A 19759-nucleotide genomic window follows, 5' to 3' on the forward strand; every position below is an offset into this window, starting at 1 on the left:
GTGCCATGGAAGGAAAGAGAGAAGTCGTTGCCAGTAACTTTGCCCATTCCTCCACTTTTAAGTCGAAAGTGAAAAAGGGTTTGAATTTATTTTAAGTTTTCTTTTTTTTTTTTGTCACTTCATTTTTCGTCTTCCTCCTCTCTGAATTCTCTTTCTGTTGCACTCCACGTCTCTCTTCAAAGCGAGTTCCTTTGGGTTCTTTGGAAGTTTTACCTGCCTTTTGTGTACCTTTTGATAATGTTGGAAGGTTCATGGCTTTGCTCTCACCTGGGAAGTTGTTTTATATATATATATATATATATATATATATATATATATATATATATATATATATATATGCGTGTGTGGGGGGATAAAACGCGTTGGGTCAGCTCTTAGCTCGTGTCTTCTCGTCACCTGTGGTCGAAACTCATTAGAAGGAGCAAAGAGAATTCTCTAATTTTATTTTTTGTGTTGCATTATTCAGGATGTTCCTGGAATTCCCATTCAGCAGACCAATAAACTGAGAACTTTATGGCGGTTTATTCCATAGTACTAATGAATGTGACCCATGATATATATATATATATATATATATATATATATATATATATATATATATATATATATATATATATATATATATATATATATACATATATACATACATACATACATACATACATATATTTATATACATATGCATATATATATACAGTATATACAGTATATGAGTGTGTGAATGTGTATATAGATATATATATATATACATACTGTACATAGATACATACAGTATATATATATATATATATGTGTGTGCGTGCGCGTGTGCATCTGTATATAGATATATAACATTCCTTATGTACTACTTGTTGAATTTTGAGATATTTAGAGTGTATACAGCTGATAATTACACTTTAGTTTCCTCATCTCTGGTGTAATTGTTAAGGAAACTGGAGCAGCTTCTGCTGAAAACATTGTAATTTTAAGAGTAATACAGTGAAGTGTACGTCTTGCCGTTATTGGTTTTGTTTTGTTTAAGGAAGTATTTCTTTAATCCTTACCCATCTTTGAGCTCATTTACTTTTTTATCCATTTACTGCGAAGAAACCATTAAGGAGACCATTTACGTGCGATATAAGCCATTTTGGCCTTGTGTATTTGGAACACCTGTTTTTCAAGTTTTAATGGGAGCCGTGGTTTTTTGGGAAAAATACCTGGTAAGCGAATGTCTGAAGGCGTTTTTTTACTAAAATAATTTGAAACTTTATTCATTCCTCATTGACAGTGATTTGTTGAAAATTGATTCTTAAATAATAAGTGTTGTAAGTGCAGAGATGTAGTGTGTGTGTAAGTGTGTGTGTGTGTGTGTAATCTTTATACTTAACAGAGGTACAGTACACGAGTCCTTTATGTATTTTCAGTTATTAATAGTATTTTCGCGTTTTTTTTTATTCTGAAATGCGCAGTAATAGTCTATGCGGTACACCTACCTCACAAGTGTATGTTGTACGTGCGTTTCATACGGTAATGTATTCACGATTGTTCATCTAATAATGAAAAAGCTGTTTCAGATGTTCTAATACACAGGGGAGCTTTGAAATGAAATTACCCGTCAGTTCTAAATAATAACGCTGTCCTTTTCTTGACCCTTGTTGACGCTGGTAGCCCAGTGTTCTGCTACTGAACTACATTGATACATCAATTTTTTTTTAATTAAGGATACTTCTGGTTTAGTAGTTGGGGCATTCGGCCTCATCTGTGAAAGAACCCTGGGTTCAATTTCAGATCGAGCCAAAGATTCTCATTCAAGGTCGATAAAATTAACTTTTGTAAAAGGTTTTAAAGGTTACCTGTCAACTGCAGAAGCAAAAAACAAATCATTGCGTTGTTACACAATATCCTAAACACATAACACACACGCTTATGATATATATATATATATATATATATATATATATATATATATATATATATATATATATATATATATATATATATATATATATATATATATATCTGTATATATATGTATACACACACATGTACATACATATATATACCTAACACACACACGTATGATAATATATATATATATATATATATATATATATATATATATATATATATATATATATATATATATATATATAATCATACGTGTGTTTGGTAGGTCTTTAGGATATTGTGTAACAACGCAATGATCTGTCTTTTGCTTCTGCAGTTCATAGGCAACCTTTAAACCTTTAAAAAAGTGAATTTTATCGACCTTGAATGAGAAGCTTAGGCTCGATCTGAAATTGAACCCGGGGTTCTTTCACAGATTGAAGTCGTGAAGCAGTTAACTTCAGTAAATTAAGTAGCAAGTTAACGTCCGTATGTTAAAGTTCTGTATATTTTATGTATTTATATATATATATATATATATATATATATATATATATATATATATATATATATATATATATATATATATATATATATATATATATACACTCTGTATATATATATGGTCAGCTCCCAAGCCCCCTCTCCACCCAGGCATGGACCTGAGGAAACTAGAAAGTGGCTGCTGACAACTCATCAGGCTCGCCCTCCCCCAACCCTCCCTTCCCTTGCCCTTGTTCACAGAGACGGCATGGTCTTATTCCTGGTGAAGTCTATCAAGCGAGTTTGAGCTTTAGACCACCGGAGTTTAAATCCAGGTGAAATCACTGAGCTAACACGATCCTAAATTCAGTGTTGGCCATTTTGCGACTGTTGACTTACTCTGTAAATTGTGTACCCTTTGAACCACCCGTCTTGTGAAGAACCGTGTGGTAGGTGAGTGTGTATTTACATGTGTGTGTATTATGTATATACACATAAATATATATACAGGTATATTTGTGTGTGTATATATATATATATATATATATATATATATATATATATATATATATATATATATATATATATATATATATATATATATATATATATATATAATGATGCACACACATACTAGCATTTTGACTTACATAAAGCTTTGTTCCTCTAAACCACGGTTTTGTGATTTTTAAATCAGTCATGTCCGTTTGTTTGTTTTTCGTTCTGTATCGTGGAAACTGCTGTCTTAGCAGTTGAAACATAAATCCCAGAGATCTGTGGGTCTCTCTGATTCCCAAGGGTTCGTTGGCTCTCTCTCTCTCTCTCTCTCTCTCTCTCTCTCTCTGATATATATACAGTATATATATGTATGTATGCTTGTACATATGTGTATATGAGTGACGGGCCTCTTTTGGAAGTGATGGGGATGATAAGTTTAAAGGTAAATAGTCTGTGTAATATGGTGGAATACAACGTGCATGTTGGAGAAGGTTAGTACAGGTGAAAAGAGGTTGAAGAGGTTAGCCACGTGCAATGAATGGTGGATGTTATTTTCTTGAAAATGTTGTGGGAGTAAGTAAGAAAGGAAGTACTTTCAATATATTTAATGAGCGATGCACAAGGTGCAGGGATCTCGATGCTATGGTGATAGGATCCCGTTGTGTAGTTATATGACGCAGCGGAGGCTGAGGAATTTTGCTGCACAGAAACGTCAGCCCCTAGATTCAGCCGTTAACGAATGAACCTTGCAAACTCTATTTATGCTTATCCACGTGACGAATAAAAGGAACATCATAATAGCTAATCTTACAGTAAAGAAATTAGAAGGACTAAATTAACGATCTTTAGATTGATGGTGAAATCTGCATAGACATGCACACCGTGTGCGCTTGTTTTAATTTATTATTCTTACCTCTCCGTTTCCGCTCTTAAACATACTTTAATTACCTACTCATGAAGCTGTAAACGCAAAGCAAAACTTTTTGACAGACTCCAGCGATGTTGTTTATTTTCACTTTTTCTGTCTTCTCATTACTGATAAGTCATAAAATATTCCTTGTTTTTGGCTGGAATAAAAATGTGTTGGTTACTTTGCAGTGTATATGGACTGTAGTCAGAACGGGGGAGGCATGGCAGCAGACTTATTTGCCATTATGCCCCTTCAAAGTCCCTTTTTAGCCTATCCTATTATCAAACGGCAATTGAGTATATTCTGGTGATCGAAACATTAATGCAGTTATTGATTACCTGTTTATTCTCGTTGTCTTAGCGAATTTGGCGTTTTTTTTTAATTTAAAAATAAAGACAGTGTTGAGTTGTGTCAAAGGAAGAGCCGTTATCGAGCTTATTCAACTATTAATTCGGTCGCCGCGGAGGAATACGTAATTCTCCTTGTTGGATGTGAGGGACCGAGTGCGGGACAGCGTGTGGTCAGCTCACTTTGAAACAGTTTGACTTTTGATTGCGCCTGTGATGTGACTAATGTCATGCAGCTCGAGTGGAATCTGCTGCGATAACTTTGCCCTTCGCAAGAGGCAAACCTAAGCCGAAGCAAGCAATGGTAACTGCTGAAAATTTGTAGGCCATTTGCTCCTGTATGCTTGTATGATTTTGTAAAAGGAAGCTGGTGGATTATTTTTATTGAAAAAAATTGTTTAGGAGGTATTGACCCCTGAAGTCTCCATAGTAATAAGACTGACCTGTCAGGCCTATGTGTCAACTTCAGCAGTGAAAGTGTTTGTTTAAGGGCTTAGGATTCACGCACAAGAACGGGCCGAAACCTATGCTAATACTCATGTGTCAGTATATTTTTATTTTACTTCTTTTAGTTGCAGTTCAAGACAAGGCGAGCTTAAACCCAGTTATCTGTATCTTAATCTGAAGCCTCCGATATATATTGACAGCTAGAAGTATGGGTGCCCCAAATCAAAGCAGACCATTTAACTAGGCGTATCTAATTATTTTTAAATTGGATCACAATTTTGGTAAAACTTTTTTTTTAGGATTTTCACAAAAGTCGACCCACGTAGACATACGCTGTTCTCTCGGGTCAGTTTGATTACCACTTTTCATGTCTATTATACAAAGAAGTTTCTGCCTGACACGCCCGAGAGTAGAATTTCACGTCGTAATCTATGTTTTTTAAGACTTCATCCACTTATGAACTCACTTTACCAAAAACAGATCGGTTCAACTGTGCTGCAGTGTGTCGCCCTGAAGATCGTCCACGCTATATTGATCCTTAGTGTCACCAGAATGAATTGTATTGTTGTAAATAAAGGACTAACAGTTAAGCAACAGGTAAAGAAAGGTGATAAACTATTAAGACAATTCAGCCATGAAGGATAACACACACACACACACACTATATGGTTGGGTGAGCAGAGCCGGAGTGCAGTATGGGCAGACATCTTTCCGTTAGTTTTCCAACCTCCGTCATTTTTCACAAGGTCTTATGAAAACGGATAAATAAATAGAAGCAGTTATTTGATAGTAAAGGTCATTGGCCTTCCTATTAAAACGGTTATTTAGCCATTTCAGCAATTTCCATTCTCTCTCTCTCTCTCTCTCTCTCTCTCTCTCTCTCTCTCTCTCAGTTGATGATGCCAATTGGTTGTATTGGTAAAAACTTTTGAGCCCATAATCTCGGAGGTTTGGACGTTGATTTGGATGCAAGGACTCTTGAAATGCATTTTTTATTAGATTAAAATTGAAGTCATATATGTTATGTTTGTAAATTAATAGCAAGGTAACATCCGTATGTTAAAGTTTTGCATATTTCATGTATGTATGTATGTATACACACACACACATATATATATATACACATATATATATATATATATATATATATATATATATATATATATATGTGTGTGTGTGTGTGTGTGTGTGTGTGTATACATTACTTTAGTTCCCATATTTTAAACCTCTGATTGAACCTGTATTTATTTATTTATTTATTTGATCTAACAGCAACGTCTGCGTTAAGGTTTAAAATTATTCGCGTTTAGAAGTGCAATAAAAAATCAATTTTTTTATTCGTGCTTATGCTGATATCTCGTTATTTCTGTACCTGTGATTATTACATACAAGAGACCTGGTTCGTAACGAGATATATATATATATATATATATATATATATATATATATATATATATATATATATATATATATATATATATATATATATATATATATATAAACAGGAAGTTTGCACGAATTAGTTCTGTTATTTATAACATGCAAATATGCATGTATAAAAACGGTTGCTAGTTTCATTTTTATACATATCTGTACGCCTTCGCAATTAAATCCATGGAAGATAGAGAAATCCATGAGAGAGAGAGAGAGAGAGAGAGAGAGAGAGAGAGAGAGAGAGAGAGAGAGAGAGAGAAGCATTCCGTGATGTGTCTGTGATGTGAGAGACCATGACGATGGCAGTGGGCGAGAGAGAGAGAGAGAGAGAGAGAGAGAGAGAGAGAGATATGGAGTGAGAGATAGAGAGAAAGGGAGATGAGAGAGCGGTTCACTCAGCCCACCAGCCTCAGTCACCTGGCAGAAGCCGAGTTGAGTGGGTGTAGAGCGTATATTTGGCCGACCGGTTGAAATTCGTCCTAAGCCTCTCCTTGGATACTGAACTTGTTTCGGTGAGCGACCTGGAACCCCTTAGGAGGAAGCTCCAAGTCGGATAGATTCCGGCTTGGCACCGAATTGTGGTTCAGCCACGCTGAATGTGTGAGTGTAGTGTGTGAATGTTGATCTCGCGTCTGTTCAGTTTGTCGTTATGTGAGCCGCTATGAGGCTTCTACACTACATGTCTTTCTTTATCTCCAGACTAGATTTATCATGTTATTGAAATTGGAAAAGGAAAATCCCAATTCTATAATATAAATGTACGTCTGTGAAATTGATTATTTGTGACGACGGCACGGTTGCAAATAGTGCATTATCATCTCCGAGGACATGTGTCTTCATTTGTTCCGTTACAGTGTTCTGTCTGGAGTGGTTAGACCGAGATTAGTTTTGTAAGGGGAAGTGTATCAGTTTATCACCCAGGAAAGATGGCTATTTGAAGAAACCAATGAAAATGATAATTCAGCCTCGTGTCTTCGATCCTCTGTTTTAATGCGCCTTTACTAAGTCTGCTACCTGTTTCATTGTGGCGTGTGATAATCTTTGATAGGGACATATGTTAAAATTCAGTAAGTAAGTATTAAAAACGGTTTTCGACAGTGTGCTATTTTCCATTTTATTTATTAATTTTTTTGAAGTTTGTGCCTTTTTCTGAAAATAAATGCAGCTTTGGCCGCATACGTGTTTTGTGGAGATTTATGGATGTGATATTTCTGGATTCTTTCCGCCAATATGAGGATTGAAGTTTTTCAGAAGAGGAATTATTTTTTTTTTTATCTTATAACTCCTCCGGTGTCTCGTTCCCCCAGTGTAACGCCTGTAACACCTGTTACAGATTTTACAAATGCATTTGCCCTGACGATTACCAAAGGTGATGTGACTAATGCATGGGGAACATGCAGTTTTCCTGATTTTCTTTATACTTTGTCAAAAATTAAAGTCACAGGTGTGAAGGTTGATAACCAGCAGTTTACCGTATTCTTGGTTAGGTATTTTCTGTACGTTGGTCTTTCCATATATAGGTTACTCGGAGTTTTGAATTATCCGTCAGCCTGTGATATTCACATTGAAAGCAAGTGTTTTTTGTTTCTGTTTTTCATATGAATTTAATCAGAATTGTTATTACGCGTTTGCAATCGTATATATAATGGTACACTACGCAGATATTGTAGTCATGATAGGATAAAAAAAAAATGGATTCTCTAGGCCTATAACGATGCATGTAAATTGTAAAAGTTAGATTAGTTAATGATGACAGGAAAATTTGTGTTGATAACCGCCATTTACCACGTGTTTGAGAGGAATTTATAATGAATCTCTCTCTCTCTCTCTCTCTCTCTCTCTCTCTCTCTCTCTCTCTCTGTGCGTGTGTGTGTGTGTGTGTGCTTGTGAGCTCTTGAAGCGAATATAATTTCTTAAAATCAGTCATAAATGTTTGGCCACGAAGCAGTGCGTTGTAAGCAGCGGTATTCGGAATTCTCGTGTTTTGTTAGTTCGATTCATATTCATGTAATGTTTATTTGCGAAGAAAACCTATATATTTGTTTGCAGATATATATATATATATATATATATATATATATATATATATATATATATATATATATATATATATATATATATATATATATATATATATATATATATATATGTATATATATATTTACACATGTACATGCATGCATGCATACATACACACATATACATACAAACATACATAAATACATACCAACATACATACATATATATGTCTATAATGCATATATAAAATAAACGAAATGAAGCGGAAAATGCTCTTAACAGACGAATTTCCAACACTCATTATCAACCTATCTACTTCATTAGCATTTTATGAGGTTGATTTTCATCGTAAGGTAAAGCTGGAGTGTGATATTAACAGTATAATGCTCACAAAGAGCAGGTAGGTATGAAGGTAAATGGGATTATTAAATTTTTAAGTTACTGATTACTTGTGATTACATTTTTTCTAGTACGAACAAGCATGCACTTTGGCTGCACAGTGGCAGGCCTCTCTGCCTTCAGTGTAACAAGTTGAAGGTCTGTGTTCATTGTCAGATTACAATTTTGGCAGTTGGAAGGTAGATATATATACTTATGGATATTAATTTATTCTTAATTTTTTTTTTTTTTTGTTTTTACGTTGTTAAGACCTTTTATAGAATTATAGGGATTATGGAGTACCATACTCCTATCATGGTTATTGATTTAAATAGAATAAAGATATGACAAGGGCCATGTAAACAATACTCATGCGTAGAAATGCCGTAGAGCCACAGTTTTGCCTCTGTATCACAGCCAAGGACATACCTCGAGGAAATTTACGAAACTTGACAAAAAAGGCAGTGTTTTACTCTTATGCTTATGACGATAGCATTTTTATACTTTGAATGCCATAATGCGAAGTAATGAGATCTTGCTAGTACAGGGATTCTAGGGCTTCAGTATATTTTATCTCTAATCATCTTAATCTTATGTTTCCAAGTAGTTTTAGATGTAAGATTCGAGATATGATTTACAATTTTTTACGCATGTTTTTGACCCTCACGGAAGCGTTAAGATTTTAGATATGTGTAGTAAACCGAGTAAATTATTCAGTAAAAAAACACAGGCTTTATATTATGAATAGCGTGTATAGCTCTGCAGAGGCAACATATTCTGTTAAAACTAGAAATGTTGCCTTGTCGTAGGAGACTGGAATAAAGCGAATCGCCATATTTTTTCATTTAACTCGAATTGTAACGCATGGGGACATATGTTTAGGTCGCTCTCCTTTACAGTGTTAACCAAAGTTTATAGATCAGAGAAAGCCCCTCCAGTACGAGAGGGAGAGCCTTGGGAATTTTGTTTGCGCTATTCTGCGAGATGATCATGGGTCATCAGAATAAATGATTATTAAAGTTCTAATCAGAAATAAATTGAATTACAGAGTGATGTATATGTGTAAGAGAAATACGAGAAGATTTAATGGCGATTTTGGAACAACAACTAAGCATTTTTGAGACGTGACGAAAATGTGATGAACTCTGTACAGACTTGGGAAGACATACGCTTATGTATGGTTCATCAACTTTAATTCTTTTTTCTGCTGACTTTTAATGGTTTACATTGGACAACTCCCATTTTTTTACCGCAATAACGGTGGTTTGTATATGATTAGCGTTTGTGATCAAATAAATTCGATTTCCTATGCTGTTTAATTAAATTTCGTTTTGAGATGATATTCTTTGGCTTCAGAATGTCTTAGGTAAAGGACTTTTTCAAGAGAAATAGAGATCTTTTAAGGGTAAGATAGCTTGTACAATTAACGAGCGTTCTCTCAAGTTAGCTTTGTTTGAACCTCTAATCAGTGGAAGATCCGTTGACACGATGGCAGTTTTGGGTATGGTAGTTTTTGTCTCTCGAGTAGCAGAGTCTTACGTGTAGTAGTTATATATGTAGTAATAATTAGTGCTTTTTTTTCAATTTTAATCCAATATAATTCATCTTATCTAAACAGTTATTCATGGATGCAATACGAACATCTCTTCTAACAGCGAGTATGTCCATGAATGTTTTGATTATCTTTTAGCAGATGTAAGGCAATGTCCAGTAAATCTACATTTTACCCTTTTGAGGTGCTGCACTTTTTGCGGTTAACCAAAATAAAATTTGTACTGCAGCCTAATTCAATTCCTACTAGATTTTAAATCATGACTGTCCTAGTGTAATTTCCAAGAAATATATGAGGACTGCAAGTTGCATTCCACTGTTTATCATAATTTAACTGCAGATAACTTTATGAAGAATATTATACAACATGAATTGCATTTCTTCCCCTTTTAATATTCTGTAATCATAGCTTATACTGGCTTTAGTTGTACATTTCATCCTGTATTCTTGATAATAATGAAATTGTCTCAAAGCAACAACGTGGACATGATATTATTTCATTATTCAGGTTCATGAATAGAGTTGTATTTTTATAAATTTTTTTATTAATTTCTATATCTATGTCACTAAGTGTTCATTGAGTATAACTTGCCGATAAAAGGTCTAAAATGACAATGTTATACTAGCTATTAGAACAATAGTCATTGTCTGACGATCTTGCTAATATCATGATCAGCGTATTTATGATCCTTTTCTTCACTGAGGCCCAGTGCAACGATTAGGATTAAGGAGAGGAAAAATTTCTCGTCTGACTCTGTTAATGGGGAATTAAGCTAATAATCTGGTATTTCATCAGTATTCTCACAAAGACCCTTCCCTAACCCACGTCATTTCTCAGGTTTATATTTCCCCTAAATGAAGGAATGTTATATTTTCGTCTCGAGCATTACAGATAAAGCATATATATATATATATATATATATATATATATATATATATATATATATATATATATATATATATATATATATATATATATATATATATATTATATATATATACATTGTATATGTGTGTATATATATATATGTATTTATATATTTATATATATATGATATATATGCACATTGTATATGTGTATATATATATATATATATCATATATATTTATATTTATATATATATACAATTAAATAATAAATAGATTATATATATATTTAGGAAGCCACATCTGAATCAGACAATCAATGAGGACTCGTTTAGCATCATGACTGTGTAGCAGTGTGCTGGAAAAGAACTACTGGGGTTATCGGATGAGACCTGGGATGTAATAAAAAATTAATTAAAGCAAAAGATACAAGAAAATGGAGAACGCAAAATGAAATCAAAGATTTGAAGTTAATTAAAGATTGAAGAGATAAGAGAGAATATTTTGACAAGCAGATCAGACAAAACCATGTATGCAGAGAGGTATTTGTGTTTAGCATGTATGTATTGTTGCAAAGAAAAATAGGAAAATACCTGTTAAAAGGAGGGTGCAATAACATCAGGAGAATGGTAACGTTTGCCGGAACATTTTTTGAGGTCATGAATAAGATATATCAGGGGATAATTTGGTTAATATGCGGATGAGACCTGGGATTGTAATATAAAATATTAATTAAAGCAAAAGAGGTCACAAGAGAATACAATTAAATGCTGAAATAGATTTGAAGTTTTGGAAGCCACATCAGTACAGGCTAAGTACTCAAATCTATATAGTGAAGTTAATTAAAGATCATGAAGAGATAAGAGAGAATATTTTGACAAGCAGATGATAATGACAAAACCATGTATGCAGAGAGAGGTATTTGTGTTAGGGTAGCCCAAAGAATTATTATGTATGTATCCATGGTTGCAAAGAAAAATAGGAAAATACCTGTTAAAAGGAGGGCTATAGCAATAACATCAGGAGAATGGTAACGTTTGCCGGAACATTTTTTTGAGGTCATGAATAAGATATATCAGGGGATAATTTGGTTAATATGCTGGGAGCCGGAGAGGACCTGAATGTTCTCATGATTGAATTAAGTTTTTGAAGGTCAGTCAATAAGAAAGAGACTTGGATGATGGAATCACTGCAGAGATAATTTTATCTGAAACTGAAATGACGCCTTGGAAACTAATTAGATTGTTTTGCTGAATATGGAGTGATGGGGAGCTGGGAGGTGCCAAAGAAAGGTGACCTGACTGCGTGTGGTATATATAGAGGTATATCACTTGCGTTAGTTGTAAGCTGGAAAAAGAAACTTATAAAACGCAGAGATAAACAGATTAATTTTAGAAAAGGCAGGAGTTGCACAGATCAAATGTTTATGTTAAAATATATTTTGCAGCGGTGCGTGGAGTTTAGAAACCCCCTTTTAATGGCTTTTGCTTATTACGTGAAGGCGTTTGAAACTGTTCATGAACATAGTGGATGCAAAGTTAATGTTGATGGGGTATTTTTAAGTGAGTTTGCTGTGGGTTGCTGCAAATGTTATTTCACATTTGCTGCTTGCCCTTCACGTGGATTTTGTAATGGAAAAAGTGGTCGGAGATGAAAGAAAAGGTTTGGAGTTGATTAACGGCAGAAACTTTAGAGACTTGAATATGCAGATGGTGTTGTTTAATCAGCAAAGTATCACAAAAAATGCAGTCCTATCCTAATAGAAGGCGTTACCCTAACGGTTTTCAGCCAGTATTTATGGGATGAAGTCTTGCCACACGCTCCTCTGAGTAGATGATCAAAGGGCTTAGCCTATGTGCCGACGACGTCTAGCTTTTCTTGGTCACCCATCCAAAATACTTGGCATTCCCAGCATTGCTTAACGTCAATTACTAAACAGCTATAGCGAACGTATATTTAATGTATGAAGGGGGATAGCAAGCCATTGTTCTGCTCTGGAACCTGACATTGCGTCATAAGACTTGCATTCCCACCAGCAATGAATCACTTACAATTAGGTTTCTAAAACAGTTATGAAGGGTGTTTATCATTAATTTAAAGTTGTATCATTAATTTACACAGAACTGTATTATTAACGTAGTAAATTTAAAGGAATATATTTTGATTTTATTCGTAGTACTGACATTGTTTGCTAAGATGTGTGAGAAGGCGCCTCTTTCTTTAGTAATAGATAATCTTACCTTAGTAATACCTACCGACGAAGTAGCGTGACTCATTAATTATCTTGCACAGGTATCATCTGTTATTATTTTGTTGCCCTTTTTGATTAAATAACTTGATAATCTTGTGGATTATATTTGGGAGTGACAAGCCAAAATTAGTTATTTTAGATAAATCATCCATGACATAAAAATGCAAGAAACAAGGCTTATTTAAATCACTGAATAAAAATCCATAAATTATGAAAATGAGTGATCCAAATCAGGGAAAGTTGTCACTTATTTATTTGATATTGATAAGTGAATTAGTTTCTTATTGCAGTATAGTTTATTAGCTACGGGAAACCATTATGAAGGTCCCTCGTTTTATATATAAAGTGTAATAATAAAGATTAACAGGATACTATGTAGAAGAAGTTATCAAGAGGGCCCAATGGTGTATTTACAGCATTGAAGAAAAATTGTTTAAATCAGTTTAGATGGTAAGTGTGTAAGGACTCTTAGAACTAAGTATCTTCCTGTCCAAACCATAAGTTTGTAAAAAAAAAGGCGGGGGCGACTCCAGAATGCCGTAAGTGAGGTACCCATTTTAAAAAGGTAACTCATATGGAAGTTTTAAATTACATGCAAAAGAGCTCAGACATCATCAAAAGTAGCATATTTCACAATAACGAAAATTAAGTGAAATTTAAAAGTTATTTTAATTTTTTTTTTAAATCAAAGTGGAGTTACAAGCAGCTAAAAATGGAGATTGTGTTTGCACAGAGGTCTGTACCTACCTAAATACTTTTGGGTGCAAACGATTATATAGAAAATGTGTGTCTCTTTACCACATGAAAAAATTGTAGGCAATAGCTGCAAAACATGTTTGCCTATAAAGGAACTAACTGTATTCTTATTTCGTTGCTGAATTCAGTGCCTGTTTAAATGAAGCAAGTGGACGAATGTGGCTTGACTTTCCGTCCCTCTTTGTTATTCGTGTAGAGTGCCGGCTGCGCTTTCCAGGTCACAACCTTTTTGGGCATTATGACAACGACTTTCCTCAGATACACTTGCCGGTTAGAGACAAAAAAAAAAAAAAAAAAAAAAAAAAAAAACCGTAGGTCGGTTATTAATAATTTAGTACTGTCGGCTGGTGTTCTTAGACATGTTTATATTTCTATTTTCCCTTACATAAATACGTTTGAACTCCTTAACATCCATTCCTTTATGATGGGCCATGTAATTTTTGGTTCCTAAGTCGCAAAGATTTTTGAAGCTTCCAAAGCAATTAAGCGTAAATTTAGTATATGATACCGACTTGTTTGTACGATTTAGCAGAGGCATTTTTCCGGCTGGTGGTATTGAAATAATTCCACATTTTACCGTAGACTTTGACAAAAGTTCACGTATCGGTGTGTAAATAAAATGATCTATCCCGTAGAGTCTAGTCTCTCTCTCTCTCTCTCTCTCTCTCTCTCTCTCTCTCTCTCTCTCTCTCTCTCTCTCTCTCTCTCTCTCAAAATAACTTGGTAATCCAAAGTCGATGTATGTTTGCACTTAACGTATTAATGACGAGAAGCAAACGTCTTTTGTGATTATTGCAAAATTCCCATTGCAACAAGAATTCTTTGCAAACCTCAGCGATAAACTAGTACCTCATTAATTTGTCTTTCACTCTCATGTGCGACTTAAATACTGAAGCAGAATTCAGAGTGCAGACGATCATTGAGATTTACAGATGATCGTTAATGAGATGCATTTAATCTCATCATTTATTGGTAAAGGAGATCTTTCTGCTCGAGGTACTCATTGTAGACTTAATTATACGTTATTAGATTTGTTTGCTGTTGGCTTATAGCTTGATTAACAAGGCCCTATTTGCTCTCTCACATACACACGCTGACTCACATATTTACAGTATATATTTATACTGTATATATACATATGTAGATAAACAGGTATTTAGACTATATACATACATATGTACATATACATATATATATATATATATACATGTACATATACATATACATTATTAAGTTTATTTCCCATTGATGTCCGTTTTTGGCTCTAACTAGGGTTGAACCTTGGCTAGTTATGGTGTGTATATACACACACACACACACACACACACACACACACACACACACACACATATATATATATATATATATATATATATATATATATATATATATATATATATATAATCTCATAACTAGCCAAGGTTCAATCCTATAAATATAACATACACCTAATGTATCTGTGTAGCTGTACCATGGGGGAAAATGATCGGTTTATGTCTTAGTTATATAGACAAAACCGGTCGTTTTCCCTCTGGTACATATATGCCTATGCACATCATAACATAACATATATATATATATATATATATATATATATATATATATATATATATATATATATATATATATATATATGTAAAGATATGTGTGTGTGTGTTTTATGTACATTATGTGTGTTTTTGTTTGTTGAGTAGTCTTCAGGAATCACGTTTCTTAGATATGCGTTATGTCATTTGCTTTTACCGACGATTGTTTAATTTCTTTTGCTAACATTAAAAGAAACTTGTTGTGTATTTTTATTTCAGGTTTTTTATTTATTTCTAATATAATGTTTTCATTGATTTCAAAGATGCTTGTTAGTTTTCCTGGTGTGCCTTTGCGTATTTCCGTATTCAGAACAAACTATGATGATGTAGAAATTTTTCCACAGCTTATACCGTATCCTTTGCCGTGGCTTCTTGGTAGCGTTTGCGAATTTTGCATTCCAAGTATGTATCCAGCTGAGTCGTATTGTAAGCTTTTGGACAGCTCTCGGGAGGATTTTGAGAATACAGAGCTGCATTTTATAGTGCGTTATTTCCATCTGGTTGTTTACCTGCATGTTTGCGCAGTTTGATTTTCATTTTCTTTTCGCTGTGTTGTGCACTTCTAGGCCCTACTCGGCTATTTTTCCTTTTAACTCAACTAATGTGTTCTGTTGAAAGTTTAGTGACTTTGTACTCTTATTCGATGTTTTAATGAGAGGATTTTGTCTTTTTGAAGATGTAATCAAAAGGCGAGACCCTTTGTTATAATCAGTAAATTAAGGGTTACAAACTTCCCACAGACTTGGCAGCCGCATGAAGCCTAAGATGCCAAATGGATTAAGTATTGAGTCCGCGCTGTACTTTCCGAATTTGTAGTTACTCGAGTTTTTATTATTATATTTTAAAGAAGTTCGTATCATTATTGTTGTTTATATCGCATTACTTATGGAAAAAAAAGGAGAGTGGACGAGCAGTTATTTCTTGAATTTATATTCAGTGCGATATATCCATTCTGATAGCTTTTCTGTATCATGTTAATAAGTGCACTTTTCAGTTTATTCCATGTTTGATTATACGCCATCTTTTAGATACCCCTGTAATGATATGATCGTGCCATTCACATAATAATAGCAGAAGTTTGTGGAGGTTTAATAAGTTATGCCACCGTTGTGTACACACCAGCTTCAAGAACAAGAGTGTGGGAAAGAGACAAGATGATCTCTTACATTGCAAAGTTCGATTCACGGTGTTATCGTCGAGAATGAAGTTGACTTTGTATGAAATTGAAGAGAAAACAAATTGAAGTTTAAAAGTAAAAGGGAGAGTTCCTGTACCCAGAGAATTTCACAAAGATCAGTTTGGGATGCTCTTGACAGCGAATTAAAATTTCAGCAAGTTAAATGAAGTTGGTGGCTTCAAGATCGTTTCTGAATGCGAAACACAAGAGTTTGAGGAAACGTGAAAACTTCCCCCTTAGGGGTAGGGAAGGAGGAAGATAAATATGTAATTTAGACTTCCTCTGGACAATGAAGCATCCCTGAATGGAGCATGAATTCCAAGGCTTCATTCGTTTGTTGTGTTGTCCTCATTTTTTTTTCGTAAATTCTGGAAGGAATTCATCAATATTAGAATTGTAAGCAAAGTAAAAGTTTGAAGTGGTTGTGTTTTTCTTGATATAGAAATGATTGCGTACTTGTCTACTGTGTGTGTTTGTACGTACTTAGTTATATATCATAGCTGAACCCACTGTGCGGAAAACTTTAACAAAATTTAGCTCCTTGACATACACTGGAGCCTCATAAACACATTGCCATTGACTTCTATCTTGCATAGGCTACACATTAGCTCTTCTTGGATATTAAAAACCTTTCTTTAAAATATTTCTTCCTCTCTATCCAGCCAGCACTTTCTAGGCCCTCGCCCTAACGCTTCGGAATGAAATAGACTTTTTAATTAACTTGTCCTCTGTTCTTTCCATGTGGCAGACCATTTCAAAATAATTAGGACCAGCCTTTCCCGTAAGTTAACTCTTTAACTACTACTACTTACATTCACATTTCATTTCTCATCCTTTCAGCTCTTTTAGATCCTCATGCTCTATTCAAATATTTCATTTCATCAGCTTCAACTTTTTTTTTTTAATTAAATTTGCAATCACCATCCCCATTTCACTTCCATATACACACACACACACTATATATATATATATATATATATATATATATATATATATATATATATATATATATATATATATATATATATATTGTTGGCGATGTGTATACTGTATACAACACCTCATGTGTGCGCACACATATGGCAAACGGCAAACGGCAAACGTCAGTGAATTATTCGCGATTGCTGTACAAGAATTAACTGTATAATGTAATTATTATCTTTTATTGACTAACAGTGAGTTAGTAATCCTCTGTTTCTTTCTGTGATGTGAATGAAATAAATGAATCCTGTTCTGTTCACCTCTTATTTTGTTTGTGTATATGTTGTTATTTTTATGCAAGTTGAATACATGTTTACTCTTGGTCCATGATTAACCTTTGTGGTTTCATTGAAAGATGCTCCTGTTTGATTTAATATATTTATTTATGTATTTCTTGTTTATTTTATTAAACTGAAGGGGATATTTAGGAGTGGTACACTGTCGTTACTGATTTTTGCTACAAGAAAATCTCTCTCTCTCTCTGACGAGCTCATTCAAGGGCTGTTGTTTTCAAGAAATACACTATATTTCTGCTAAAATACGCGACAAACATATCACATGGCAGTCTCTTATGTCACTGTACAATTAAACGCCTTAAATCCGCGAGACTTCGTGTCGGGTCTTATTGGGCGCCATGTGTCTTGAAGGCGAGCAGCGCCGTGGGTCTTAAAGGCCTTGGGGGAAGGCTTAGTCCTTTCGGAATAATGGTATCGTTTAAGGCTTCCTTCAACAATCCTTGGAATATTCCTGTGAAGTGGCACTATAAATCGTTGAAATGATGATGAAATCCCAGGGGAATAATGTTGGCGTCGCCGTCCACTTCCTCCTCTGGGGATGTGGATGGCAAATCCGTTTAGATAGAGGTGGACCTTCCTGGGGAGTGAGTTACTTGTTTGTCTATGAATTGTTAATGAAGGCCACCTCGACAACGTGGTTCCAAGCTCTCTCCTCCTCCTCTCTCTTTCTCTCCTTCGGCTTGATGAGTATAGATTTATTCTGCAAGTCAATACGTGGAGTTGCCCTGGTGAATGTTTGGTGGTCTGTATCTCTCTTGTTTGCATTACTTGCCCAACCATAAATGTCTTCAGATGCCTTAGGTAGATTCCCCAAAGGCCAGGGAGATTGTCACTTCAGAAGAATATCGGATAAAGTATATGCGAGGCTTTATTGTTCAAAAATTAATTGTGCTTGGTGTACTCTTCAAAGGTGATACGACCTGGTGATTCTAAATGGACGATTTGACGAGTGCTATTAGATTGGGATATGGGTAATATAGTATAATTAATTTTTTACTTTTTTCTTAAGATTTGTGAACATTTTGTGATTGTGGGAATAAAAAACTCATTGTATATCCTCTGTGTTTGTGGTGAGTGCCGAAACTTTATTATATTTCAAACCTTTGTATTATTTTCCTGCATTCCACATTCACCTATTGTTTTCATGTTAAAAACAAATGAATATCTCTTATCTGTACTACACGTATAAGGTTACTTTATACTCGCACGTACATTAGTTCCTGTATACATGAAACCCTATATGGTTATAAACAAACATACCTAGTGTATATACTTATCCCAAGAAATTTGCTTGACATGGCTGCTTTGCTCTTGAGCCAAACTCCTAAGTTTTTTCAGGAAGAAATTTCTCGGAATCCATCTCTTAAGAGACCACACGGGTATGAGGTCTGTGTGGTGTGTAAACCATCTTCAGCCCTCTTCTTATCATCGATCTGAAGTCTGGATATTATTCTCACTGCCATTTCTCTCTTTAAAATTAATGGTAATGAGAAGAACCGCGTTGGCATTGTTTATGGTAATTACGTTTAGAGATTATCATATTATCGAGTCTAATTTTCATACAGATATTTACGTGTTGCTGCAGGCAACTTTGGGCTTCATAAAATATAAATGAATTATATTAAGCGAAAGGTGGTTTCAGGATATCCCGGAAGCTCCTTCGCTCCTCTCGGATTACACTCTGGTAAATAGGGACTTTTGGGGGGGACAGAGATCATGCCGCACCAGCAGGTTGTAGATTTTTATGCATTTAATTTTCTGAACTGTTATACTGCACATGCGCACACTTGCATATGTATTGTATTTTCTTTATAGTGAGTAGCTGTATTTTGTCTTTTTCTCTTGCACTTTGTAGCTCTTTGTAGTTTCCTGGGTCGCATTTATAATGTTATTTTGTTTCGTTCGTTGCTCA

General features: G+C 34.4%; 1 protein-coding gene across 1 annotated transcript in view; it reads left to right on the forward strand.

Annotated features, from left to right (window-relative positions):
- The first annotated feature begins 6307 nt into the window (after nt 1–6307).
- The window catches only part of LOC136850207 (uncharacterized), a 357433-nt gene continuing 343981 nt past the window's right edge, over nt 6308–19759 (forward strand). Inside the window, exon 1 of the mRNA XM_067123844.1 lies at nt 6308–6585. The gene's annotated coding sequence lies outside the window, so the exon portion shown is untranslated. The remainder of the gene's footprint in view (nt 6586–19759) is intronic.

Source organism: Macrobrachium rosenbergii, chromosome 21, assembly GCF_040412425.1.
Source record: "Macrobrachium rosenbergii isolate ZJJX-2024 chromosome 21, ASM4041242v1, whole genome shotgun sequence".
NCBI lineage: Eukaryota > Metazoa > Arthropoda > Malacostraca > Decapoda > Palaemonidae > Macrobrachium > Macrobrachium rosenbergii.